This window comes from Grammomys surdaster, unplaced genomic scaffold, assembly GCF_004785775.1.
Source record: "Grammomys surdaster isolate TR1022 unplaced genomic scaffold, NIH_TR_1.0 261, whole genome shotgun sequence".
Lineage (NCBI taxonomy): Eukaryota > Metazoa > Chordata > Mammalia > Rodentia > Muridae > Grammomys > Grammomys surdaster.
In genome coordinates, this window is record NW_021604702.1 from 3,812,988 (window position 1) to 3,821,176 (window position 8,189).

Consider the following 8,189-nt stretch of genomic DNA (forward strand, 5'->3'; position numbering starts at 1 on the left):
CTCCTCTTCTTCCTCTTCCTCCTTCTCTTCCTCCTCCTCCTCCTCCTCTTTCTCCTCTTCCTCCTCTTGCAGCTCCTACATTCTTTCTTCCCCCTCTTCTGAGATGTTCCTTAAACCTTGGAACAAAGATAATTCTACTACTACTTAGGGATTACCACTGAAAAGTCGTTTATTCTCAGTAGTTTGTCCATTTAGGAGTCTGTAAATGGAATGCAGACCACTGTAGGAGAAGCTTCTTCAGCCAAGGTTAAGGGCAGCGCTAGTTTGTGTGTATAACCACAAATATTTAGAAGGTGAATTGACAAGAGGTCTATGTTTTGCTACATACTAACAAGACAACAGACTATAGACTCTGTCCTAGAGCTTATGCCACCTCTAGCCATGAGTCAAGTTTTACAGCATCAGGCACAAATTTTTTCCTGTGGAACAGGGTTCAAATCCAACCCAAACATAGTTGGTTACTCCTGTAACCTTCATGCTGCTATGACAGCAGTAAACATACCTTGTCTCCTAGGATAACATTGTAGTACGCAGGGTCTACCTCCACGTAATGCCATTGATGGCATCTCTCCCCCAGAATCCTGCACAGTACCTTCTCTTACTACAAAAGCTAGCCAGCAGGAAGAAAGTTTTCAAATCAGTTCCAGCTTGATTTTTCTATGACCGAACTCAGGTCACACTTAACAGCAAGCACCTTTACCCACCCAGCCATCCCCCTGGTCCTGAAAACGGTCTTAGTTTTCTTTAGTCTCAATTTTACGAAATGCCAGTGTTGCTGTATTACTGTCATATTATTATGCAGATTGCCACTCATATTTTTATAGCTTTATTTTCCAGTTTCACCTACAGAATACACAGGCTACTTGTCTGGCCTGTGTCTGATGAATGTTCTAGTCTCTGTGGTAGAACTCAGCAGATATGCCTTAATCATCAGCAATATCATCGATATGCGTAGCTGACGTCATCCTTCAGGTCTCGATTCCTGCCAGTTCCTACACTTCAGCTGTACTCACCTTAGATGTGTCTTCAAATTCTGACAGAAGCTCAAACTGGGCAAAATTTGGGGAAAGTATTAGACAGAATTCCTGCTATTGTCCTACTACTGTTCTTAGGAGAAAAGTAGTCCATTTATGATCAATTAATTGGTTGATTTAACTACTATTATCTTAATAATATTTCATAATATGGAACTGATATTCTAGGGAAAAAATTAATTGAAGCATGTCCAATATATCATGAGGAATAAATAGAACATATAGCATCATGTAATGATTTTTTTTATCCTTCCATCTTAGAATATCAGCCTCTAGTGGAAATAAAATCACAGCTCTTTTTCTAAATGTACCTCAGATGGATATAATTTTGTTGGCCCCTGAGGTACCTCCTGGTAATCACAGCCTTGTGTTTGTCCCCCATGGTGAGCTTAGGCTTGACAATGTGACAAGTTCAACAAGGGCTCATGTCCTAGGCCTTTGTGTCTTGATTCCCATATATTTAGAGCTCTTTGGTTTTAGGCAGCCAAGGAAAACCATAGAAGCAGAAGCAGAAGCATGAGGAGGAAGAGGAGGAGGAGGAGGAGGAAGAGGAGGAGGAGGAAGAAGAAAAAGAAGAATTAGAAGAAGAAGAAGAAGAAGAAGAAGAAGAAGAAGAAGCCGCCGCCATAGAGAAGCATAAGTAGAACCCAATAATCTATGTCTCTTTTTCCATCTTAAATCTGGTGATAGCCTTGAACTGCATGGAACTACTCAGAGACAGTATCCTTAGTGTATCAGCTTTCAAACTGACACACTAAATAATACTATCTGCTCATGCTTGGTAACTATTAAATAAAGCCAATGCATTTTTTATTTACATGAATAACATTTAGTGATACTAGAAACTGAATTTTGATTTTTTAAATGTGTGTCCATACTCAATAACTCATTAAAATAACTTAAAAGTCATTACACATTGATATTAATAACTCTTCATTAGTATTTTCCTGTTAATAAAAGCTATATTTTGAAAAGGTAAGGGGTGGGGACAGAAGTGCTTTCTCATATTTATTGTAAAACTCTGGCTTAACAGAAAACGCCCTATTCTCCTATTTACTTCTTCATTCAATCTTTTGCAATAGTTTTGTCTCAAAAAACTCTATTCCCATAAACCCAAAAATTCTCACAAAATCTGGTGTCTTTGTAATGTTACAATAATTGCTTTTACTCTGTGGAGTCATTTATTTGAAAAAGCTTCCATTAAGGATGGCAGCAACGTTGATTCTGGGAAGAAGCTTGGGTCCCATGAAGGGTTTAGCAGAGCACAGCATTCTTTCGTCTTAGACAGTTATCAAAGACCATCCAGGCTTCTCTTCTGAGCCTTCTACAGTCTCGGGAGACAGGACTGTGCTATCTACCATACTCCTTGTCTTTTTACATATAACACCCAGAGCCACCACGTAGACTCCATGTGCTCTCTTGTCCCAGTTCTGCACAGCCAGGGAGGCCTTCCTTCTACCACAAATGCCCAATCTGAATTCTTTATTCAAAATCTGTATCAAATTCATCTCCAGCTTAGAAAGAAGTATTCATGTTTCCGCTCTAATCTAGGTCTGTGTTTTCCTGAGGCTTCAGATGTACAGAAGGAAGACACATCTGTTTCCCCTACAATTAACTGGTGCTTCCTTCCACAGGCGTGTGATCTAACTCTAAAGCATGGATATAGCCTTGACTTAACAACTGATACCAGTGTCTTACTCAAAGTCTGAGCTAAAGAAAGCTCATCATGGTCTCTTTATTAAATAATCTCCAATGTAATACTAACAGCATTGCCCAAAGCCAAACTAGAGACATAAACAGTGTATTCTGTACTCTCAGACCATAATGATAGCAAAGACAAAGCAACATTAAATGTTTTTCACGTTGCCAAAAGACTTTAAGGACCTTAGCGATATTTATGTATAGAATGTAACATAGAACCTGGTGGGATAGGATCTAATAGAACAAAGATCAGAACAGAACAGAATATAGCTCGTGGCTGAGTGCAAAATAAGTTCTACCATTTACTACCATTGAATTTGGGGTGTTTATTTAAGCATATATCTGCTCAGTGTTCCCATTTGTAAAATGGGCACAATATTTTGCACCACAGTATTATGAGAATCAGGTGGGTTAATATTTTAAGGGTTAATATCTTGGGTATATACTATGTATTATAAATATTTGGTAAATGAAATATAAAAAGTGTGTGCTAGATTATAATAAAAATCACGGAAAAACACAAAGCTACAGGAGGCAAGAAACTCTGTGGTGGGCACAGCATACAAATCTCAGCAATAGAGCCATGTGTGGTATGGTGGGGGAGATATTCTTAGGTGGGAAACATGGCATGTGAGTCCTTAAAGTCCTTAAATCTGTCTTTCCACAGTCTGGATAAAGGCAGGAGAATTAAAAGAAGGAGAAAGTTGTGATACCTTATGTAACGTCTTTGTACTCCAATTCTCCTTATCAGGACCCATATGTTTGAAAACTGATGCCTGACTATGATAGAACCAGATGCACATGCTGGAAACACAGCACAGCTAGCTAAAAGGACTGTCAGGCAATTCCGTTTATTAATGACATGTTCAATATAGTAACCATTTGCAGATGATCATTAAAATATAGCCCCAACAGTCATTTCTTTGAGTTGTTATTGTTTTCAAGTTTCATCTCCAAAATCTCTTTAAACAGTGTACCCAGCTGGGCTGAAAGCAAGCTACATCTGGGCGATTGTTCAACCCTAGATGAATAGAAACAGGGGAGACCATATGGTTTGGAGAACTCGGTCATTTGTTCAAGTGTAGCACAAAGAAGATGCCTACACTAACACTTTGAACCGTCTTGAATGGCTATGCCTGGCTAAGACAATTGGGTAAATATTTTAACCTGACAACCTTGACATGACATGATTTAACCTAACAACCTTGACATGATATGAGACCTTCCTTAAGGATGATTCCTTTGTAACGAGTCCACCTGAAGTGGTATTGAATGGAGGGCAAGACTATGCAGTAACAAAGATGGAGGCCGATTATCTTCAACTTAGATCCCATTGTCAGTGAAAGGTCCAAAGGTCCTACATTCAAATTCTATACTGCTAGTATAGAAACACAGGAATACAGCAAGTCCAGAATGAGATGCTTAAAGAGACTTAAAGTATCAGGAGTCAAAAAGATTGTCTTAAGGTGGGCAATGTGTTATAATTAGTCATTGTTCTATAGATGAAACAACCTAAACGAGAGAGAGAGAGAGAGAGAGAGAGAGAAAGAGAGAGACAGACAGACAGACAGACAGACTAAGTAACTAGGTTCATGTAGTCAATCAAGGACAAGAAAAAGCCAATAGCCTGACTCAGGTGTTACACAGTGTTCTTGGTACTGGATCGCCTGGAGCAGTCTCTAGCTTCATTTTCATTATTAGAGAATACAGCATATTTCGCAAGTCAAGCATCAGATGTGGACACAAGAATTGTGTCTGACAGAGCTAAGTACCAATTATCTGGAAGGCGAATCACTTGACTTACAATCCATGAAACTGAGTCTATTGGCATGATGTCACGCAGGACAGACTGGCTGAACATTTCACGGCAAAGCCTAACAATCAGAGAAAATACTTTCCTCAGATTTCCTGGTGATTCAGACAGTGCTACCCAGCTCCTGGTTTAGAAAGATGAACAACAGGTTTGTTGGCATTTTGTTTCATAGAGTGTCAGTCACAGGGGTTCACGGAGGAGCAAGTTGTTTTGGTTTTGGTCTTTCTTTCTTTCCTTCTTTCCTTCTTTCCTTCTTTCCTTCTTTCCTTCTCTTTCTTTCTTTCTTTCTTTCTTTCTTTCTTTCTTTCTTTTTTAAATGACATATTTCCATGTTGTTAGGAAGGGGTGTGCCCATTCAGATCTGTGGGTACAATCCTAGGAAGACTGGCACTGGAGCAAAACCCATGGGGCAATGATTTTAAGCACAGGTGGCAACCACGATGTCTATTATTAGATTCAGGAGATACAGTCAGAAGTCCTGTTGCAAAATGGCAGGACGAAAGGCCAGTTTCCCTGACAAAGTGCAAAGGCATGCTATAAACACTTGCATGAACAAACAGCCTTAGCAGCAACCACATTCAGGAGGGGAAAAAAATGAGAGAAGGTTTTTCCACAACAAAGGAAGTATTGTTCTCCTGCGGTCATCCTTAAATTCATCCTTTGTTATACAAGACACTTAGGCTCCACCACGGAACTGTGGCGTCCCACCCAGCATTCTCCCTGTGGACCAAAAAACGATGGAATAAATTGATTCACAGTGTATTGTTTCTTCTGACTGAAGATCCCACCTCTTCAGTTCTATGGTAGCGATTCTCCAAAGAACAATAAGGAACCGTGGACCACACTAAGAGTCGTAAGGTAGACAGGGGTGGATCCAGTTCTTTCAAAGGCTGCCACTCTGTCTTACCTAGCACTGGACAACCACCTCCAGGCTTCCATTTTTTCCTCTTAATGGTGGGGCTTCCTGTCCTGGTTCTTGTTGATGACTACCATATACAAACCTATAGTCCTTCCAGGAGACTGCTTGTTTGTTTACCTTCAAGGTATGGAAAGACAAAACCTGCTTGCTAGGAGAAATTAAAAGCTTGCCTGAAAATATATCTTGGTTGTGTAACAGACAAGGAAGATGCCAGACAACTGTCTGGTTTTGTGTAAAGTCAGAGGGGGAATTACATGAATAAGAATAACAGGGAATCTGGATAAGCCCTCCTGCCGGGAGGCTTCTACAAAAGCTTTCTGGACACCGACTTCCTCTCCCAGCTGACACATTACTCATCTCTGCCCTGTCAACAAGGTGTGCCCAGACTGCTTTTTGTCTTCTTGGTATCAAAGTACATGTGACCTACAAATATGTGTTAAGTCAGCAGAGATGAATTTCTTCAGCAGTATAGTACAGAATACATCAAATAAAGGATATAATGATTTAGTAAGCTCTAGCCAGTGCTAGCCATGGAGAATATAAAACCTGAATAGACATGGCCCCAGGCTTCAAGGGGCTCAGCACTTGGGTAGGAGCCTGACAGGTAACCCCAGTTCCACGGGACACTGGAAGAGAACAGAGGAGGAGATGCAGAATTCGCCTACAGTACTCAGCTCTGTTTACTACGTCCCTCGTGCTTATTTTTAAACAGATAGAAATCTTCAAGAAGCCTCTGGTTCCCTAGAGGGCAAACCACACCCTACTCCTTACCTGCTCAGGTAAGAATGAAGAAAAAAATAGTTACAGGTGGGGTTCTGACCGCTATGATTTAGTATTGAGTTCAGTTAAGCCCCAAAGCCAGTTTCTGAATGAACTTCCGGCAAATAAGGTGCATGACTGTCCCAGCTCCTGATGAATAAATGGAATAGTCAACAGACACACTGCAGAATGAAAGTGGCCCATACAACATCATTTACTTTTCCTGTTGTGGGGTGTGGTTAGGTGACTTTCTCTGGGTCAGGGGACTTTTGGGCTGACTAAATGATGCCGTAAAGTAAAGTTTAAAGGAGCAAAGCAGGAATCTTTTGCGTTTTCATAAGGAAAAATATAGCTTTATGATGCTAACAAGGAAAACAACATTATTTTTTTAAACATGTGTAAAAACACCATTTGGTCAGAGGCTTGAATTTTAAATGTTGTAATCGTCTCAGCTTTCTGCAATCTTTTCTAATTAGCCAATCTTTTGTAAAACAGTAATCACACCCCATTTCCCTGCCCAGAATCCCATCTTTTGCAGCATGCAAAAATATGTTTTTTTAAATCATTCCTCTTTCTGGTTATAATATTTTCCTTGTATTTCAGATTTTAATCATTTAAAAACTAAGTCTAGATACCCTGGGAACTCAAAGGCCATAGCAGCCCGGTAAGCAGGTAGGCTAACTGTGGATCTTTACCTCTCCCTACTCTCCTCCAAATCTAATCCCCAGTCTCATCCTCAGCTCTGCAGCAGACAGCATGTTGCTGTCTCTCCCCACTCTCTCCCTCAATTCCCATGGGAATAAGCAGATCCCTGTGGAGCACCCTGCTTTCCTCCTACCTGTGGACACCTTCAGATTCCTTTCATAGCTCATCCTCATTCCCAAGTATCAGCTCCCAATATCTCAAAACAAGTTTTACTGGGAACCCCCAGTGACCACACCTAGCAGGATACCATAAGAATTCCCGACCAGGCAACACACAGTCACCACACCCTCCTAAGAATCAGAGAAGGCAACAGAAACCAAAGAACAAAATACCCACCCAACAAAGGCAAGACCAGATATCAGCACTTGGGATTACAATCTTCCCAAACCCAAATGCCTAAACACCAGTGTAATAAACATAATAACAGGACAGTTTGTCTTCATGTGAGCTCAGCAATCCTACTACAGTGAGTTCTGAGAACTGCAGCATAGCTAAATTTACAAGACAAAGCCCCTAAAATAGCAGCTATGACTAGAAGAGTGGTCCTTAAAGAGGAAGTTAAGGTTTCCTTAAAGAAATCTATGAAATACAAATGGTAGAAGGAAATGAATAAAACAGTTCAAGATCTGAAAGTAGAAATAGAATTAAAATAAAGAAAACCGAAATTGAGAGACATGTGGAAGTAAGAAGCTTAGGAGCTCAAACAGGAAGCTCAGAGGCAAGTGTCACCAACAGAACGCAAGAGATGGAAGAGAGAATCTCAGGTATTGAAGACAACATAGAAGAAATGGATGTCTCAGTCAAAGAAGACATTAAATCTAAAAAGTACCAGGCACAAACCATTCAGGAAATCTGGGTCAGGATGAAAAGACCAAATCTAGGAATAATAGTGATAAAGAAAGGAGAAGAAATCCAAGTCAAAGACACAAAAAATATTTTCAACAAAATTATAAAAGAAATTTTCTCTAACCTAATGAAGGAGATGCTTATCAAGGAACAAGAAGCATACAGACAATAAAATAGTGTAGACTAGAACAGAAATTCCCCTCAAAATACAATAATCAAAACACTAAATGAACAGAACAAAGAAAAATATTAAAAACTACAAGGAATAAAAAGGCAGATCTGTTAGAATCACACCCTACTTCTCAGTGGAGAGGCCAGAAAAGCCTAGATAAATGTTCTGAGGACTCTAAGAGACCACAAATGCCAGCAAAAATGTTATACCGAGCAGAGTTTCCAATCACAATAGATGGAG